The sequence below is a fragment of the Xiphophorus hellerii genome, chromosome 1, assembly GCF_003331165.1.
Source record: "Xiphophorus hellerii strain 12219 chromosome 1, Xiphophorus_hellerii-4.1, whole genome shotgun sequence".
In the NCBI taxonomy this organism is placed as follows: Eukaryota; Metazoa; Chordata; class Actinopteri; order Cyprinodontiformes; family Poeciliidae; genus Xiphophorus; species Xiphophorus hellerii.
The window spans coordinates 3,904,133-3,926,554 of NC_045672.1; positions in this window are offsets into that span (position 1 = coordinate 3,904,133).

Genomic DNA, 22,422 nt, shown 5'->3' on the forward strand with positions numbered 1-22,422 from the left:
CCAGATTGAGTGAGTGGCAAAGACACTTAAAGAGACACACAGAGGAGAGAGAAAAAAATGATGAGTACAGACAAAAGAAAGGAAAGTTCAAGGAGAGGTTAGGAGTGCATCAGCCTCCTGTTCTTTTATAGTGGGAACTTTGACCCCAGATGGGCTTATTTCTAGAATAAGGAAAGGAAATTTTGATTTCTCTCTCTAAATTCTCCTAATGTGAAGGAAAAGTCTATATTAATGCAATGCAATTATCACAATTTATATTCTGAAGAATTGAGAGCTTCATATTTTTGTTAGTGGCAAATTATTAGTATTACTGCAAGCCTCCGTTGGCCACTATCATCTCAGACCTTTGTGGTTTATTAGTCACAAGATCTTATAATAAAAAGTTGCAATATTTTTGAGTGAAGGATGAAGAGTACGCTCACACAGCAGCCAATACTCTTTTGTAGAATTTGGATGTGTTCTGACTACACATCCAAACACACTTTTCTGCAGAAGTAGTCGCCAGTGCTCCACAAAAGGCTGTTGTCTGTTCTACTTTCTTTTTATTACTTCACTTCTTCTTGATATGATTTTGTGACAATATTGCTGGCTCCCACTGCCGAATAAGCTTTAAAATTGTCCATTATTGGTAATTAACCTGGACTAGTTGTGTCTAACCTAAACAGAGATAAAAAAAAAACAAAACAAAAAAACTGCTATGTCTTTTATAAGACTTTATTCTATGTGTGGAAGCATGCAGGACTTTTAAAGTTATATTGGGATCTTATTAAACTAGTCAAGCCTCAACTGAATTATGCTTCATATATATAATGAAAACCCAGCTTATGATGTGGAAAACGTTAAAAAATTTTCACCAAGATATTGACAAATTTCTGTGCTTAATTTCTGTATCGTGTCGTTTTATGAGCTCAGCTTCTTTTTTACACTCATGTGGCTTACCAACTGTAATTGACTGATTTCCTTAAGATCTCAACAAAACTTAACTTAAAATATGCAACTATTTACTGATGTGGACCAATGAATGTGAACACATTAACTCGTCAGTCAGCATTAAAGCACATGTTTCTGAGTGTAAACTTGCAAAAATGGCAAAATCCCTCATGACCGCCTTTGTAATGTGACTCGTGGAGGTTTCCTAATTATAAAAACTCCCAAGCACACAGACTAGCACTTGTTATTTTTATAGTGTTATGTAGCTGTGAATACTGTGTGGAGAGTGGGAATGTGTGGGCTTGTGCGCAAGTTGGAAGGAGTTGGACACCATGGAGCCAAATCTGAAAGCCTTTTTCAAAATTTGGTTTCATATTTCAATCTATCATCAAGAATCAAGTGCTTAATGCGCCCATGCTTCAGACTGATACTTGGAGTTATGTAGAGATCAGCAAAAGAAGACTTGAAGGATGAGCCCAAGAGGGTCCAAACATATTTCAAAAAGTTTTCAAAACACATTCTTCAAACTACACTGAAAAAAATCGAACCCTTGAAGCTGCAGTACGTAACTTGTATTAAAAAAAAAAGTTTTAGTACATTTGTTGAAATTGTCGCTATGTAGGGGCATTAAGATATGAAACAGTCTGTGAAAAAAATCAAGCTCCTCTGCCTTCTCCTTGTGCTAACTATAAAACAACCAATCAGAGCTTGGAGGTGGGTCTTAGCGCTGTCAATCACCTTAAGCGTTTCTCTGCTCACACTATCTGACATGGCCGATGACAGCGGATAAACAATTTTTCTGTAATGATACATTGTATCTCCACAATTAAGCACATTGAGCAGTGCATACATGATGTTGATTGATAGCGCTAAGACCCTCCTCCTGGCTCTGATTGGTTGTTTCTTTCTTCAGCTGGCAATAGTAGCTTAGGGAGGAGGTGGAGGAAATCGATCTCTTCACAGATGATCTGTCTCATAACATACTGTCACGACATGATGACAGTTTTAACAAAAAGTTACATACTGCAGCGTTAGTAGTGAGTATTATTCTAAAGCCAGCAGACATGAGTAGCAGAAAGAGTTTCAGTGTGTGATCCAGTGATTGAAAGGGCCCTAATAGAGCACTGCGGAGGGGAAAGGCCAGGAAGGAAATGCTTCCCATCCCAAAACCACTTATGAGCAGAAAGTGCTGGACAAAACTGCTCTTGAGCTTCATACTGGCTCTGTTATGTGTGGACACGTGGAAGCACTTTGGTTAGGCGCCTGTTTTGGTCCTCACGTACATAATACACATCCTCAATCTGACAAAAAAAAAAAAAAAAAGTGGCTGTTTGAGTGAGAGTGCATGCATAAATGTGAAGGTCAGGATATGAGTCTGGCAAGTGCTACCCTACTAATGGGATTGTACTCGATAAGAGACACTTACACCCCTCAGCCGGACAGTAATGCAAACACAGATCTATCCTCGTGGTGTTTCTATTCCAAGATGGCCTGCTTTTTTGGAAAGCTAAATGGAGCATTAGCAGATGAGCTGCGAATTTTAGTGGAGTTATTCTTTTCCCACAGTGGGAAAGAGATATTTATTTTCAAAGTAACTGGATAGGAGAGAGAGATGAAATGACAAGATGACTGGATGATTTTACTGTATAAATGATCTTCGTCTGAAAGAATAACAAGATTACAGTGTTCATATGTGTGCTCTCATCTAAAATCAACTACTGATAGACAAACACTTTGATTGGTCTGTTTGAAAAAGAGTCGGCTGCACAACTCCAGTGTGAAATTTCCAATAGCCTTCCAGTCTGGAAGTTATTTAATTCTCTAGTTGCAGTTCTCACTGCTAAATGTGGGTAATAAATAATCCCCGAAGAGAATATGAACTTAACAGCAACTACAGTATGTGCCTTTTGTTGCTGGTATATGGAGACAGATTGCCAAAGGAAAATAAAGCTCCATTACCTTAACATGCTCCTGATACTGCACAATTTGATCAGATTTGACCAGAAAGATTTTGCAGTACAGCAGCTGTCAAGCACCAAATATATCCCACATGTGCACCATTGATACAGAGTAAATGAAACTGCCACTCAAATACCACAGCATTAACCCAATAACAACATGACTTACACGCTACACTGTCTGTAGTGATGAAGGTTCACTCACATCGACATACCAGATGCTTGAATCTGAAAGTGAAATTGACGGCTCCCCATATATTTGGCTAATTATTATCTGACCACTTCTGACAGACCATTGCCGTCTTATTACTACATGGTTAGTTAATCCTTAAACATAAAAAGATTACAAAATCCCTTTGATCTCTCACATTAAGGTGTTTTTACACCAGATAGTCCAGTAGGTTTGGTTTGATTGGGGACCAAAATGACAACATTTGTTCCATTTTCAGCAGCTGTGGGTTTTTTTTAACCACTGCTTTGCATCAAACAAACCAAACCCTTTGAAAACCTGTCCCTGTGGGGGCGCTGCACCAAGAACTACTGAAGGAGACGACACTCCTAAAACCTTTAAAGAAGACACTGAGTGCAACTTCCTTCTTCACCAAATGTAAACAAAGATGACATGAGATTTTAGTGGCTCTAGGATTTCTCTTTTGTCTTTGCTAAAAGACCATGAGCCATTTCTCCCACTGGCGCTAGACTTTCAGGTTCGTTTTGGTAGTATTTACCCAGAAGGCCCTGCGCAGAGGTCCGCTTCCTGCTTTTGGGGTCTCTGGCCTGCCTGGCGTTCACATATCCACTCAAACCGCACCAGAGTTCACTTCAACCAAACAGACGATGAGGTTTTTAGACGGACCACAGTTTGCTTTTTTGGTCAGACTTTGATTCCACATTGACACTTTCCTAAGGGAATCAGACTTTCTAGGGAAAGAAACTACAGTTTGCTGACTGAACAAGGCTGGTGTGAAGGCACCCTTAAACTTAGTGTTTATTTATATACAGTATATATACTGTATATATATATATATATATATATATATATATATATATATATATATATATATATATATATATATATATATATATATATATATATATTTTTTTTTTTTTTTTTTCCACATACTGTCTCGACATTTCTGGCATGCCATGTTGAGAAGATGGCTGCCTCCATGTGCTAGGGCAGATTTGTCTAAAACAGTAAGTCTAAAGTTGGTCTCCTAATTGAGTGATTGACTTTATTAAATCAAGACAGTATCAAAGTAGGGAGATCACACTGATATAACCTGTGCTTGTGTGGCCTTTATCCAGTTGGATTATATGCGTGCGTGCAGGGTTGTGTGTGTGTGTGTGTGTGGAAGCTATGTATTTACTAATATGTGATAATTCCTTGCTGTTCTTTGCAGTTATTCAACATGTAACAATCATGTCTAGACCAGTTTCATGCACAGTGAAAGATGACACAGGGTGACAGATGCTGTAGTATTATCCTTTGGGTAAAAACCTGTGGACCAGCAGTAGCTGCGTTTCCAACACACATGTACTCAAAACCTTTTCAATATTCCACTAATATGGAAAAAAAACCCCCACAATTTCACTACTGAGGTGTTCCCATTAAAAAAAGAACCCACTTAAAATTACACATGAATAAGTTTGTTCACACGATGAAACATTAAAAATCATGATCCTCCAACTACCTGCTGACATCTCTCTGTCTTTTTCACCAGTAGGAACATCTGCTTGTTGACCACATGACTAGTGTGAAGGAAAAAACAGTTTCCATTTTTTATCAAAAAATTTAGGTTTTATCAAAATTGTCATGTTTCCATTGACCAAATTTATTGTCATAATTCCAATTTGCATACTTTTTTAGCAAACAGAAACCCAGCTGCTGTTTATATGATGATAGGTTGAGAAAGAAAAAAGCAATAATACTCAGCTACAGGCATATTGATAGGAAGAATTTAAAGCTTGCAATTTGTATGAAGCCAAGCAGTGGTTCTAAGTGTCCCCTGACCTCCACAACCCCCTGTTAAACTTGTCGTCCTGCATGCCTGGCCTAAGCTATGACCAAACAGCCTTGGTCTGAGTCTTGACAAGCATTCAAGCACTGGAGCCTTTGAAGTCTTGAAAAGAAAGCAGCATTAGGCAGAAAGGGGCTGGAAAAAGAAAACCATCCACCTCACTTTCCCTCCTTTTTCCAGCCTCTTTGTCATCGGGCTGTCTTAGGACGGGACATAAAGGCTCCTGAGGAGAAAGGGCCCAGAACAGCAGCGACCGCCACACACAGATCTTTTCACCAGAGTCGGTTGCAGGAGCCTCAGACCCTGCCCCCTGCGCTCTGATGTGTGTGTGTGGTGTGTCTGCACCCCCCCTGCCCCCCGATCCCCTCCTTCTTGTGCACCCATTGCTTTGTCCTCCCACATTAAATGGAAAAAAAAGGAGTATGACGACCAAACGAAGCAGAAACTGATTGATCTGGAACCCAATACAAATGCCATCATATCTGAAGGAAAGCAATTACCATTAGGCTTAATTACCCTCAAATTACCATTAATTTAGCATGTGTAACATGGCCAATTTAAGGTTAAACACAAAGCCCATTAGGCAAATTGATGTTTAACGGTTAATGTTGTGCAAGTAAAAATAAGAACTAAAATAGGATTTTAGGAAAGCACACCGTGAGAAAGTTTAACATTTGTGGAAAAAAATTATATTTTGGAATCTCATAAAAAAAAAAAAATTGCAACAATATTTAATTTGAGCTAAGAAAAAGAAAACATGAAAAAATGTGATTTTTGACTTTGCGATTGAAGAAAAGAAAAATGTTATTACAGTATAACTTTAATTTATTCCTGGTATTAAATGTGACTCTAACCTAAATCTATAGGTTATAGATAGTTACCAGAACTATAGTTACCAGTAGTAACAAAAACAGTCACTTATTAAATAATTCCATAAAATCAAGATCATTGTGACCAAAACACGGTTTTACAAAACTTCTACAACATGTAATTGTCAAAGAGAAAACTTTTTAAATAAACTTTTTAAGCAGAGAAGAAGAGCTTTGACCTGAATGAATTCCTGCACAGCATTTAGGTTGCAATGTGGAAGATGTAAAACTCTTGTTAAACTTCCGAGTTCACTTCCTTGGCTGTGACCCCGGCTGATCGGCTCCCCCCTACAATGACCCAGCATGGGAATGTGATAGGAGGGGCAGGCGGGACGGGGGTCGGGGGCTGACAGCAGCATTCCACGCCTCGGACTCCAGCAGATCTGAGAAACAAAAGTGCTGCAAAGACAAGAGGAGGTTAGAGCTAGAAAGGAACGAGCTGGAGGGGGTTGGGGGAACTTTGGAATTGTGTTCACCTAATCTAAATGGGTTAAGGCAAGAGAATTACTTCAAAATATGCATGAAGATAAGGTGGAGAGGATGAGGTATGCAGGGGTGTGTGGGTGTATGCGTGTGGGTGGGTGGGGGTGGGGGGTAGGCGGGAGCAGTCTGGTGGGCTTGTAAGCTGGACGTCGCTCCTTTTCCCATGGTGTGTGCAAACACTGGACCACACCAGGCCCCGTTCTCCCACAGCACCGCTCTCAAACATCCGTCACAACCCATTACTGCTGACGCACGGCTCCCAAAGAGAGCTGGAAGGGCATGATGGAATTGAGGTCAAAGTGAATTTGAAGGCATGTGATGAGGGCCATTAAGTTATTGGATGTCTTGTGGGGAGCAGACTTTTGTCTCTCCATCTGAGTGGCATCTCAAATCCAAGCCTATAGAGAAGGGAAGCCATCGAAAGCTTCCCAAGACATTACTTTAATCTTGTCCACCCATATGCACTGGAAAATGTATATAATGTAGGAAATGGTGTGAAATAATGCTGCTCTTTGATAGATGAAAGTTCTTACACAAAACTGTCTTGAGCAGATTCAGGTGTTCAAAGTGTTCAGACACTTAAAGTTGTGTAAACTTAAGTTCACACAGATAAAGTGATGTAAGAAAAGCAGTGCAGTGGAGTAAAAGCTAACATTTTCTTTGAGGTTTCACTAGAGAGACGCTGTAGTGTCACGTTAGTGTCCCTCTAGTGTGTGAATGGTTCTAGACCTCATTTACACTGTGTTGTGCCCTGTTCAGTTTAACTCAACTTCTGATAAGGAATATACAGTATGTGTTCCATGAACACGTAGATCGTCTCAGTCTGGGTTACAAATGAGGTGGAAGCTAAGGGTCAAAAGTGGATGCGCGTTTCGACGCCATGCTAAGGCCACAGCGCTATCTCTTGGACAACTATGTTGGATTCAAGGCATCTTTACGGTGTCATCTAAACTTTGAACTTTTTCCCCAATCAGCATCTGAAAATACTAACATTTTTCAGAAGGCAATCTCATTTAAACGTAGCATGAAACATTAGCTTTTAACATGCCTGATTAAAATAGATTCCATAACAACCTGGGATAAACCTTTTGTATTTAGCTTTTATACTAAATACAAGGGAAAAAGGATGCTAGCTTTCAACTAGCTTATGAAACCTAGCATACTTAGAAAGACATTTAACTAGGTGATGGTAAGATATAAGCATGAGACAAATCTTATTTTCCTAATGCTGTGCTGTGCTGGGAATACTGCTGCAATAAAAATATCAAGTCAAGACGGGAATGTGTTCCCTCACTTATTGAACCAGACTCAGACCGTTCCCATCAGAACTTTCTCTTCACCAATCATGCTAAGCAATCCATGTAGAAAACTCCTATTGATCTTTAAAGGCTTTTCCACACTGAGGTGAAACTTTGGCTGTTGGTATATTTATGTGAGATGTGTAACGAACTTAAAGAAGTAACTAATCCACATAACCCATTGGATTTATTTCTTGCCCTACCAATCAGAAAATACAAAAAATATGTAAGATTTGGAAAAACAAAAACCCATAAATGTCACATTGTTTATGATGATGCTAACGTCTGTATTGGTAAAAGTTATAGACAACATGAATGCTACAACAGCTACTGAATTAAATGAGTTATTTACAACTTTGACGAGGCTTAAGTGAAATAACTAACTAGCATTCTTTAGTTTCTGGTTTACAAACATATTAGCAACTGAGACAGTAATATTAAGCAATGCTAATTTACAGTTATTTACAAATTTACCAACGTTATAGTGAGTTAGGTAACATAGACTAACTTAAAACAAAAAAATGTAGGCAGCCTTGTCTAGGTTTAGTCTTCAGACTGACAGTTCAGAATTGTTTCATATTCATATGCTCCTATACATGGTAAAGGCAACCCTTCTGATTATTCTGTCCTTTTAAGATTTTATCAGAAAATATGAAATGAAGATGTTTGCATAAAGATGCAACTTTTTATGTGTTATGTGATGACCACAGTTCCTCTTTAGTTGGTACTCTGTGGTTAGCCGTCTCACTTGCTTCCCCTCTTTTTAAAGGTCATTGGTGACTACGCCTGACCAATAGTGAAACATTTTAACACAAACGTGCGTTTGCCAACACCGTGACAGAGGAAATTCTCAAATGCGGAAAAGATTTAGCTCAGTCACCTGTGTGGAGTCCTAGCACTGAGCCGGAGCATTTTCTCAAATTACTTAGTGATTTTACTTTAAAAAAAAACATTTTTAACTTTATGTGAGAACTCTTGGTGTTTCATTCTCAGGTCATGGTTACAGTCATGGCCAGCTCTTGGAACGGGACATTTAGGCAGCTATTGCTGCTGCAACAACTCCAAAGAAAAAAGAATCAACTGCAATGAAATGAATAATAGCAATAATGTCCAGTCCTGACCGGTGACCTTTATCAGGCGCTGGAAAGGAAGATTGAACCTCCTGACATTGGCGCCAACGTCATTCAAGCCAGAGTAAGTTGGTGAAGAAATGTCTACATTCATTTATTTCAGCTCATACTTGATAAGTCATATATGTCATAAAATGACAGTATGTGGCTGGAAAATACATGGTACTGCTCCTTTAAATGCAGCTTTGCTTTTTACCTCCTCTACCATTTGCCGCTCAGAACATATGGACATCTGCAAGCTTTTCTTGCAGATGGAAGTGTTGTCATGGTGCCGTAACTATGACACACCCAGAGACCCACAAACACATAAATCCTCACTCATTTTACACAATTCACCAGGATGAAAAGCGCAGATGAGGTTAGACTGACTGAATGGCAGAGACAGATGAAGAGCCAGGATGCACACACTCTCCTGATGTCTGTCTCTAGACGGCACTTTATATATTTGCATGTATGTGTGTGTGTGTGCGTATGCGTGCGTTTTGCATGCTGCAGTTGTGATTTCACAGCCGTATGTGGTCACGCCCTTGTAGTAAATGATAACTGCAGCTGAGTGGGTACTGAAGCGATCGCTGTGACAGAAATTGTGTGTATATTTAGGCTGGCTTTGATGCAGTGGGACTCCACAATGCAGGGTCTGGCTGGCAGCCAAACTCCTCTGTTACCAAGGAAACAAGCTGCAGCCCGCATCCAAAGAGGGAGCAGCCCAAAATGTAACCATTTTTTGGCCTTTCTCTTGTCACATAGGGCAAGCTCTCTGTGACACAACTGCAGACACAAGGCATAAAGGAGCCACAAATACACAAGCAAACACGTATTATACAATATATGACAGGAGCTTCACTTTTGCCAAGGAGCAAATTGCTTGTCAAGCCCGCGATACTTGATTTGATCATAAAAACCATCATCAAATGCAGTTAAAGTCAAAGTGTTACATAAGACAAAAACTCAGGTATTCCTTCCATATTCCAGTTGCAGTTACATGCTGCATGCAGGTTTTGCACTGTATTGTAAAACTTTACACTACAATAGAAGTCGTGCAACAGAACCAATTTTTTTTTTTTTTTCAAAGATAAACCAACAACTTTTCCTCATTATTACAGAAAACATGGCTCTGTGGAAATCTGTAGGATTCAAAGTGAAACATGTTTCATTACTTTTACCCTTCAAATTGTGTGTTATGGAAGCAATTCTCTACAGAACCCATACACGCTGACTTTCTGCTCTGTGCTTCAGGAAACGTGACGACTGTTGGAACTCTGAGAATTTACCCCGCTAAGCTCGCCACATGTCAAACGGAAGCCGTGGCGAGACGACTTCAAACGCACTTTTTCAAAAAAACTCAAAAACGAACACATTCACAGGCGCTCAAATAAGGAAGGAGAATCACGTGACCAAAATGAACCCTCTGACTCCCCCGCAATCGCGAGAAACAAAAGCATACAAAAAATGAGTTATTGCTTCAAATCCCGATTTCAAACCATAAGTTTGTTTTTTTCAACTTTATTTTATTGGGGAAAAAAAAGAAGATAAAAAACTTCAGAAATTTGTTTTACATGTGAGTAGCCGTTTTTTGTTGCCTAAGTTTAACGCCAAGACAGATTTTTCTCACTGTGATCTTTGGTTGAAGAAGAGCCTGTACAGGTGCAGCTGGGAGCTTCTGCAGAGGAAACCAGAGCCTCATGCATTTCTTTTTTCAAACTGAACATGATTTATGTGAAGCTGGCCGTACTTTGACCGCTCTGGAAACCGCCAAAAGCTACTGTGTAGTGTCCTGTTGAGCTATACGACAGCGCCCTCTGCTGGTGGGATTATCGCTGGGCTGAAGCTGTTCACCTTTGGCTCTTATTTTCAGAGCTTTGGTTTTATACAGAAAAAAAACGGGTTGCCACAATAGATAATGTAAGGTCACACTCCTTCTCTGCCACACACACTCTCTGCCTTTTTTTTTTGGACCACAACCTTCTCTATTTCTCCTTCCTCTCAGCAACCTATGTTCATTCAAAAGATCCCATAGATCTAAATCCAGCTTGTGCTCCTGGACTCGTCTTGAATCTACTGAGTTTTGTTGCTCTTCTCACCAGGGAATAGCTCCTCCCCCAAATACTTCCGTTCCACCTTCCCTCTACTCTATAGAGAACAATGTCATCTGCCAGGATTATAACCTCCTCTGTCAACCTGTCAGTTATCTGGAAGAACAAGAGCTGACGTTTGCCCACCCTAACCTTCAACCTGTGTGTGGTTCCTGGAGCGCACCTCACACTAGCTGCGTCTCCATTACAAATGTGCGCAAAACTTTATCGACATTCCCGCTAATGTTGAAAAAAACACAAGTCTCACAGCTGCAGTGTTTCTATTAAATAAGAAACACAATTAAAATCACACGTGAATCATTCATAAGTCTTTATCCTTCAACGTGACTCTCCGACTTCTTCCTGTCTTCTTCTCTTTGTGGTTTGTGGCAGCGGCAACATCTGGTTGTTGATCATGTTTGATTCGACAAGTGCTTCCTTTGCAGTTTCGCAAAAATAAACCAACTTTTATACGGACAAAAAAAAAAAAAGCCTGATTTTAGTGCCAAAACTTTTCATCAAACGTTTTTTTTTTTTTTTTTTTTTTTCAAATGGGAATGTTTTTGTTAAGCTAATTTATTTTCTAGATGTCAAATTGCGCAATCATATGTTCAATGAAAACGCAGCTACAGTCACCGTACCACAGTTCCTCCTTTGGCACCCAATCATCAACTTTGTCCAGATCAATAAGGACATGTGTCCATCATCCTATCATCTATATCCACTTGTTCTCTTTGTCCGTTCAGGGTTACAGGGTCCGGTTCATATCTTCAGCAGTGAGAGGCAGAGCACAACCTGCGGTCAATTGTGCTATTAGGGAAATTCACTCTTGCACACTGTAGACTATATTTGTGACCTGAATGTGTAGTATTTCAGGCAGAGGTCGCGTTAAAGGAATATTTTCTGTAGGTTATTTTTTTAAACTAGAGAAAATGTTAAGCCCGTCGGTCATTTGACAGGTTATAATTAACGCCTTTGACTGGTGCACATGCGCACACATTACAGAATTTATGCAAAGAGTTAATCGCAGAGGCAACTAAGATCAATCAATAAAAAAATCTTTTCTGAATATCATCTCACGGACACTGAACTAAATGAGTCTTTCTGACCGGAAGCTGACAGCGTGTTGAAGAGTTATGGACCGGACGCTTTGGAGCGTCTGGTTCAGAAGCGCATTCCAAACCTTTGGTAGAAATGGCGCGTCTAATTCAAGTCTCCATTACATACAGAAGAGAGAAAATTAAAGAGTTTTCAATGTTGTGTTAATCTATTTATAGTCTAAACAGAGGAGCCGGTAGTTTATCTTGAGGAAATAAATAAAAGCACAGAAGTTAATTAAGACATGCGCAGTGCGCTGCGGTTGCACAACCAATGCGGACGCGGCTCCGCCGCTGCGAAGAATTAAACTTAACTCACTCTGCGTTTTAACAAATGGAGCTGGGGGACATTACCCAGACGTAACATCTATCCGGAGAAGCGAAATCACGCAAAAAAAAAAAAAAAAGAGAATCCTGGTAAAAGGCCCGTGATGGGCCCGGACCACACAGGGTAAAAACTTACAGAGTTCAATTGATCGGTCTGGATCCGACAGATTCAACTGATCGATGAACCAGCGCAGATTTCTCTGCCGATGCGACCAGGAGGAATTTGTGAAGCTGTGCGTTCAGACCGCAGCGGGTGAAGTGGCCGTAATTAATTTAATTTATTGTAAGTTATTGGGGCCACAGTCAGTGGTTTTTGTCACAGAGAAAAAGTTAGATGTATTCATCTGCTTCATGTCTGATGGGATCTGGATTCACGGTTCAACGAGGTGAATATGAACTAAACCGCATAAAAACGCGGCTAAATAACTGATGTTAATATGATTATAATTTGGTAAAAATAGTACATGACCGATTTTTTTTTTTATGCTGTCGGTCAAAATGATGGGGAACAAAAAAGTTTTGCGCGACCTCTGATTTCAGGGTATCATAGTAAAGGAGTTTGAACCCAAATGCAAGAAAACGTTTCCAATCCAAGTTTTTGAAAATGTTGGTTAATTTTCCTTTCACTTCACAATTATGTGTTACTTTGGGTTAGTTAGTGTATGACGAGAGGAGACACTGTGTTGGTTTTATATAGATTCTCAAGCATCTCCAGTTCAGTGACTGGCTCTGGGGAAGTTTTTTTTCCATTGACTGAAAATGTCCAAAGACAGAATGGCCAATCAGTGCTTTAGTCAATGAACTTGGCTGACTGATTTATTAATAATTCACTGACCTTTTTCCATTTCCATTTTCAGTGGAGTTGTGAAACCAGCCAACGCATGTGCTTTTAGGTTTCTGCTTCCGACCAGATAAAGACGTTTCTTTCACTTTTAGGGACAAATCTCTTTCCACTGGCCTGGCGAAGATATTTACGAGCCGCATTGACTCACCATCCCCAACTCCCTCACCAAAGCATGTTCACTTGTTTGCGCTGGCCGAGTGAAAGGTCCGACCTGAGTAGAAGCTTTGTGGCCAAACTGACGTTCATGGAGGCTCGCCGTTCAATATGACTGCCCTGGAGCTGTTTTTCAAACAAGAGTAAGGAAAGAAATGTGCCTCTAAATGTGAAAAAGCAGGTTTTTTTTCAAATGATACAGCTGTTATTCCCGCTAAAGATGTTTCCTCTAAAGTATTGCCTCATGAGGGCTGAATACAAATGCATGGCACAGTTTTCAGATATTTATTTTAAACCATACATATTCTTTCCAACTCACGTTTTAGTAGATAAAGTGTGAAAACCCTTCAGTTCACATTACTTTTCAGAATCAAGCTGCTGATCCTGCTGTATTCTCTAACTGTACCAGGCTTGCAAATTGTAGACTGTAGCTATAGGAAATAGCAGGGCTTTTTAAAGAGCACAAACACTGTCTGGAGTTTATATATAACCAGTTTTCACTTTGAGTAACTGTGCATAAAACAAGCTACTTTGCAGAACTGACATATCTTTTACATGAAAAGTGAAGTGGACATCTTCAAAACAACCCAGCGAGGCTGATAATGACTTCTGATACCAGACTGAAAAGGGGAAGACGTGTGAGAAAGGGGCGAAGCCTTTCCAGTAACCCCAAATGGTTCCTCTTTCTTTTTATGTCAAACTTGTTATGTTTTACTTTCAGACACTGCTCTTCCTGGTTTTTTTTTTTTTTTTTTTTTTGTATTCCACTCTACAGGCCAGTTCAACATTTCCTGTACATGCAAACCAACAGGAACAAGCAGCACTGTAACATCAACCCCTGTGACAGAAGTGACTGACGCTGACCTCTGCTCGCGCTCCGCTGACACATCCAGCTTCGGTGGAGCTGGAAGCTGCGACATGTGCTGGGTGTGACAGCGCTGCCTGCGCTCTGTTTCTGCACAGCTGTCACTCAGACCTTCACCTTCCTCTGCACCTCTTGAAAAAGCTGACACTCGTGCGCTCTTTCGCCTCTCCAGCAACGTGCCAACGTCAGGAAATCTTTCCATTAACCTCCGGGAAGAGATTTCTCTGACATTTTATAGAGCTGACCTATAGATTGTATTATCTGCTAAGAGTAAAGGGGAGAAATGGAGCTGTTGCGAGTCCTGGATCCCCACGTCTGGTTTTTCTGAGCTTTGTTGCTTCTGCAAATATTTGTTTGGCTGCTGCTGATTTCATGCACAGCAGCAGCAGCATCATCACTGAGCTGGCTGGTGGAAACAGTTCTCAAACTGAAACGACACACAGATCGCATAATAACAATAAACCAATCCATTTGAAACCGGATAGTTACATACACAGAATAATAAGAAGACATGAACACATTTTTTTCCCCCTCACTGTCTGGAGTTAAATCAGACCAAACTTTTCTAGATTTAGCTTAGCTGAAATTGACAAAATTACTTTTATTTGTTAAATGCCAGAAAAACTGGCAAGGATATTTTTTTTTTACAAATGATTTTTTTAACTCTGTGCCAGTCAGTTTGACACAACAGAACTGCATAACAGCAGTTTGGTTTGATTTGAGTATTAATTTCTGACTGTGTTTTTCTTTTCAATATGCAGATATTAGTTTACTTCTTTAGACTGTATTACCTAATGTTCCTGTCCACAATAGAGAGCAACATGGAGACACTACTGGGCTAGAACCGATCCAGACATTAACCAGCTAGACTGAAGTTTCACAATAGAGAAGCAGCTGATGTCAAGCCCCAGCTAGCATCTGAGATAGCATTCTAAGATTTTTTACCATTTCTCCAAGCGTAATATTTTGGGCCTCAAGGTGAATTTGCAGGAAGATTTGTGACTATTTTAAATGTCTTCCACTTAAAATTGTTCAGAAACCTATTGACTACGGGAAATAATAGCTGTTTTTCTAAGGTATTTGCTGTTGTCTTGTATTGTATCCTTGGTATTGTGATAAAGCACATATGGATTTCTTTAAGGTATTTCATTTTCATGTTGGCTTCAATTTTATTTATGAAATAATGTGAAATCTGTTTATCTTGGGATTAAATTTAAATAATTCTAAAGAGCCTGATTTTGTTCTATTAAGTAAAACCACTGAATTGAATTACAATGTATGACGAAAGGCTTGGTATAAAAAAAAATAATGCTACGAGCGCCCTCTGGTGGTCATTTAAGGGTATGTTCTTAAACAGTGAAAAGCTACAAAATCCACATTAAATATTCTGTGTATTATTCTGTTTTTATGTATTAAGACTGTTTAATGTAGCTCATTGTAAAGTTTTCTAATAGGTTCAGTTTAACATTCTATGTATTTAAATTGTAATGGGGAGCCTGTGTCTGTTTTCATGAGTGGTAGGATGTAATATAGGAAGAAATGAACTGATCAGATTAAACAGAGATAACAGGCTTTATTAGTTCCACACTAATAAAGAACAAACAGAACATGCATGTTCTGTTTGTTCTTTATTTCATTACCGCAGACAAGACACCAATCTGTAAATGTGTCACGTGGCTTTTGATCCCTGGTGAGCAAAATACCAAGATAATTGAAATCTGCTCAACCAAACCCAAACTGACAGTGTTTCTGGAGATTTTGTTTTCAATATTTTCCCCACCATTTGTTCCATGAATCAATAAATATCCGCAAATTCAAAAACACGATTAAGTGCCGTTACCGTGGGCAGCTTAGTGATATAAATGACCCTTCTGGTGTCCAGAAGAAGCTTATTTGAACTTTGTCCAATTACGTTGGCAGTCAGACAAAACTACAAGGGCAGTTCATAGGGCAGAGACTGTAAAATACCATGGAGGAAAATTTCATTTTCTGTTCTGGCTTCAAATTTTTTGGAATACACAACCATTACAACTAATAGACATTACACCATTGAACTGTTTCAGAAAATCACTCAGTCAGTGGTTCCCAGATGATCAAAACGGTTACTCATGTTTTGAATCATTTATAAATGAACTGTTTTTACATGTTCTTTTCAAATGGATGTGACTTGTTTTTGTTTTATAAATGTTTACTACCTTTAGCTATACTTTGAAATTTGTCATATATCATAGGTCATGTATGTTGTTATGCATGTTAATTGTAATTCTGTTTAAATCCCTTCCATCAAACTACTTGGGGGCTTTTTTGACTAAATCTGGCATATGGACAGTCATGTTGATTAATATGCATTTTACCCTTTATAAAATAAATAAATTCAAATTGGACACCAGTGACTTGTGAGTTTTACAGTTCTGTAAATATTACACCATTGAACAGTTTCAGTTCAATGGTGTACTGAAACACCATTTCAGTACGTTTTAATCCTCTTACTATTTTAACCCTCCTACCACCAGAGCTGAAGTTTACATTTAGAACCACTAGATGGCACTCTTTCATTTTCTTTGCTGCACCACCTTACCCACGCTTGGACTAAAAAGGCAGTTGGACCAAAATAACACCGTGTTTGACGTTGTCGGATCAACAATCAACAACATATTTGACCAGTTGTAGCCGAGCGCTTGTCGGATCACAGATGCCTCACAGATGCTCGATCACGGATGACTGAGAGTTTCCATCATTGTGTTCCAGAGGTGAACAGGTCACCCAGGCTTTGACAAAGAGAAGATGCACAGATGAATCACGTCTGAATGAAAGACGGTTCATTCCAGAGCTTTCAGCATGACATAACATGGGTCAGTGGTCTTTACACTTCATTATCAGAGCTCGTAAACCAGACACCCTTTACTATAAATATTCAGGGCAGCTATACTCTCACCTTCTCTGAGGATGAGAATAACGTGCAACATAGGACTGCAGCCCTAAGAGTGAGAAGAAATATTTTCACAATATATTGAGAATGTTATTATTTAAATAAAAAGAATTGAAAAAAGAAAAAAAAAAAAACTTTATTTAGTTATTCATTTTTGTTCAGGACATGTCATGTCAATTCCATCTTAAACAACTTCCCCTTTTTTCATCTGTGAAATATGTAGAAATATTCTGTCCAGGAATGATGCTGAAAAACTAGCATGCATTTGTTACTTCCAGGCTGGTCTACTGTTGTTCCTTATCATCAGAAAGTCCACAAAACGCAGTCAAAAGCCTTCAGCTGATCCATAATGCTGCAGCAAGAGTTCAGATGAAAATGAAAAAGATGGATCATATTTCTCCTATTTCAGCTTCCCTTCATTATCCCCCTCTTAAATCCACAGAGGAATTTAAAGTGGCAGTATTATGTAAAACTGACTTTTTGGAGCTTTACATACTGTAATGTTATCTTACTCCCCAATGTTCATCTTTTGTTACAAAGGGTTAGAACACTATCGCATCTGATTTGACAATTTCAGCACTTCCCTGTGCTGATCAATAAAATAGTTTTTTTTTATTGGTCTGGTGTAATATTCTAATCTTAATTGTCATGTTTGTATGTAGCAGATAGCAGAAAATCTTCCTGAGAGGAATAAAGGAGTTAAAACATCAATCTTGGTCCAATGAATCGATGTGTCTCACTTGGTGACAGACTTACTGAAATAAAGGAACTTTTCAATAATAGTTTTAATTTACCGAATGTGTCTGTATGCTGTTAGATGTGCTGGAACAGGAAGGGGAGCCCAAATCAGTTTCTGCTTGAAGCCCCATACAGCATTGGGGTCAGTCCTGCTTGTGCCAGGCTATAAATAGTAAAATGACCAAAAGATATGGCATCCTGCACGATAAACACAGAGAACACGGCCTCAATCAGCAGTATCAGAAAACATCAGAAAACCTTTTGCTGCTTTTCATGATCCTCTTAAGATCAAAAACTCACAAAGACCTCTGCTTACATCGCCGCCTCCCTCCGAGTATTTCCACACCTCTGTGAGCCAGCCTCACATAGCATCAGCTACTAGCGAGCTATTCTTAGAGATCCAGCACACCGGGAAAGGCGGCGCTCTAATCTTACAGTAGTTGTTGACAAAGCAAAACACACCGTAACCAGCAACACGGAAGTCCTTCGGGGATCTGTGGCATCTGCTGTGAGCAGGGATACATTTCCGAACCTCTGCTGCCTGTAAAGTCTCCATGGAATCTCTGAGCCGCCCTGTTACACCCAGAACAGGAACAAGTGGACATGAGGCTCATACCGCACAATTATTTCAATTACCACAAACTGCAAGGCATGCTTGTAAGCATAAGAACATCATTGTGTGGGTGTTGAGTTTGGACTCAAGAAATGACAAATAGCCAAATGCTGGAGAGAGAAAAGTCCCTCCTCTTTGCTTTTCAATTCAATTTTAATATTTATTTCGCAGCAATAGAAATATCAAGAAAACATATCATTTCTAACTCAGTGTTGGCATAATGTCAGCCCACCTGAAGCCACGTCAGCCTCTGTCAGTTCTGATTATTATTATTATTATTATTATTATTATTATTATTATTATTATTAATAAAAAAAAATTCTTTTGCCGCCAAATTAAGTCGGTCATCTGTCGTGTATGAAATGTGCATTTTAAGGGTTCTGCAAAACAGAGACAACTCAACAGCAGATTTCAAAAGCCCATCTCCACTAACCTTACTTCATCATACAGCTATGAAATTTGGGACCGTTGTACAACTTCCCAAGGCCTACAGAAATACAGAAAGTTGGCTATCTTGGCTTCCTACGTTGACCTCATTTTTAGCTGTTTACAGCCTCTGCATTTGATCAAACTCCTACAAGAGACTTCCATCAATCGGCCTGACATTTGGTTAGTTGGCTCATAAGGATCCAGGATCACGGCACCACACTGTTGTGGAAAACATTGAATTGCCGAGCAGTGTTGGATGAAGTCACTCAGTCGAGTTTATTTATCTTTTAGGCAGAAAGATGCAGACGGAGGTTGCAAGATCTGTCTGTGTTTAACCCAGACAGGTTGATCTGATGAGAGTTCATGAGCTCTTAGAATAAAGACAACACAACAGAGCTTATGAAAGTTATAAAGTCTTACCATATATGAAAATTACCCACCTTTGATGACTTTGTTAATGTGATTAAGTGTTCTGTTTGTAATTAGTTTATTTCCTGTAAAGTGTTAGAAAAGCAGTATAGGAATAAAATGTATTATTATTATTATTATTATTATTATTAACTTTACCCTGTAAAAACATCAGTTTCTAAGCTTGACAGCGTTGGCTGAACTAATTTTTAAAAATCTATTTTTCTCATACTTTTAGGCAGTTTTTCTGGACCCCCATTACTATTTATGTGGCCTTTCCGACTCAAGGTCCCCATAAATAGAACTTTAGGATAGCAGTTTTTTTTTTTTTTTTAACGTTATCTCAAAAATCGAATATAATTAGTTTTTATTTGCCAAAATACATCAATGTGACAAGATGTGACAAGAGCAGACCTTGAGCAAGGTCCTCTGGTTTCCAACGCCTTCATCAAATCTCTGTTTTTCCAGAGACGTCAAACACTAATCTAAATCCAAACAGAGCATTCAAACGTCAAGGCAAAATCACACACAGGACCACAAAAAGATAAATCAGGATTAAAAACTTGTGTGAGCATAACATTTCAGTCACCAATGTAGTGACTGCTGAACTTTCAAATATTAATAAAGTTTTATTTACTCCTGTGTGTCATTTAACTCTGTAGTGTAGAAGACAGCAAGAGCAACATGTTTTTCACTGACTCTTTTTCATATTATACTGTTGTGACATAATTATAGTTCCTCCTGCAGCAACACCTACCACCACCATCCTTCACTGTTGGTGTTTCCAGGCTGATAAGCATCTGTACTCTGTTTTTTTTTTGTTGGAGTAATTTTTCCTTTTCCTTTAAGAAAGTAATCATTCTCTATGTAAACTGCTGATTTTGAAGATAATAAATAAATCCCTGACCTATCCTCTCTCCTAATATTGTGCAGTTTAGCAAGTAGAATTGTTTTTGGTAATTCTAACTGCCCTAAAAAGGGAGAAGTTTGGCTTGATTTACCTTTAGACCGTTAACAAAGGTATATGTGTCTTACCATGTTGTGTATGTAAACTTGTGGTTTCAATTGTATGTCTCAGCTTTAAAAATCTATTGTTAGCTCCATGCAGTCTGTTGAAAACTCGTTGTTTCAGGCTGCTGCACCACGGTTGTGGAATTCTCTTCCATTGTTTTTTAACGTTGACAATCCCATTGATTATTTGAAAATGCAGCTAAAATCCTATTTCTACCGACAGGCTTTTAGTTAATGTGATGCTTATCTTTGATGGGCTTTTCTTGTGTGTTTTACGAAGCACTTTGTGATTTTTGTCTGTGAAAGGCTCTGCACAAGATTTCAGTTACTTACCAAAACACAGCACACACACTAGATTCAAGAGAAGGCATTAGAGCAGTTTTCTCTGTTTTATTCATGACCTCCTATCAGAAAAATCTTGGATCTAAAAAGCACAACTCTGTGCTGTGTTCACGGCATGCACAGATACATTCTGACCAGAGAACATCAGATTAACACTGTGGTATTTCTTTCTTTCAACACCTGGTGACGAGCTGTGGTTGACTGAAAACGTTGTTTGCTACATTGAAGCACCAATGACAGCAACTGACGTTATGCATAATTCTACAGTATGTTTATTTCTAGATGCATACTTATTTACTCACCTGGTCCGGTTTACGTGTGTCTTATCTGGCTAATTGTAGAGCAGATCTGTAAATCTTGCAGCTTAACACGCTCCTGGGTCTTCACAATGAAGTTTCTTAAACTCCAGCAAATTTTCTTTTTATCAAAAGCTAGCAGCTTGGGTCAGCTGGGTGAAACTTAGACGCATGTTTGAGGAATGATCCCAAACAGAAATCTTATTTTGCATCAAGCTTTGTGAATGATCTCCACACAGAACAAGACCCTTCATAGAGGGGTGGTGAGGTGTCATATGAAATTTACTTCTTCAAGCTTTATTTCATTTTGTAATATTATTATCTCATCAAAAATGGCAACATGCGCATGAAAGATACATAATACCACGCCTTTTAAAAAGTTGTTTTAAAGAGAATCAGTGCTCAGCAACCAATCAATTCAAATTAATTCCGGTAGAATTATACCAGAAACCTGTTATGATAAATGTATAACTTGTTAGGGGACATTTTCTAAATATCAAAGGGGGGTGACTGTGCGACCCTGTATGTTTCATTTTGAGCCCTTGTAAATAAAATCACATGATATTTATGTCCAGCTGTGAGTCTAACCTCTAAGCAAAGCTGCAAATAAATAATCATCTCTTTATCTGCAGGGTTATTGGCAAATAGTGATAAACCTTCTTTGTTTTTCATTATGTATTTTGTGTTTTTCTTTTGTATTTTTCTTAGTACTTGAGCAATTGTAAAAATGTCAGCTGACTGGCGCTGTCTTGCTTACAAAGCATCTATACTTTGCAGAAGTGGTTTTGAGGATTCTTCTCCTCTTGTGAGGCTGAGTGAAATTCTCAGAAGTTGCACTCACATTTTACACAGTGATTGTGAGAAGAACGTTTTAGACATATTTCATAATCCAACATCAGTTGTGACCAAAACACTTTGCCCCACAGGTCAAAATTGGCAAGTTAAAAGTACTCAGAAGTATTTTTTTTCTCCAAAATTAAAGCACATAATCTGAATTCTTCTAGTTTCATAACAATAACTTAAACGTGTCACATTTTAGTGAAAGGAAGGTTTAAAAAAATGTACATCTGAACGACAAGCCGCAGATGTCTGAATTAATAATTAAAAGTGTATAATTTAATTTCTTTTTTGATCAATTATTGCCTATTTTGTTGGCCTATATATATTTTTTTATTATTCTGGATGATTAAATGCATGTAGGCTCATTGGGTGAACTCCCATACCTAACGAGTCTACTTACAGTTGGCTCAACACAGAGCTTTTGCTTTTTTGTAATAGTTTCTCCACTAGTTAAATCTTAACTGGTGGGAAGTTTATTGAACACATCTGAGACACTGTCCCCTGGATTAACACCATCAGCAGTATTTCAACTCTCTCATAAATGTTCCAAATCTGAACTATTTAGCAAGAACTTACAGGTTTATGCAAAACCTATAAAAAAAGTATTCTCTCTCTTGGATGTTTTATCCTTCTACAAATCAATCATAATCAATAACATTTGTCTATTTTGGCAAAAGAAAAACATACAAACCCCTTAAGTGAAATTACACTTTTTGACTTCTACAATACTTGTGTCTGTTGTCAGTATGGAGAATGGTGGAATGACTTT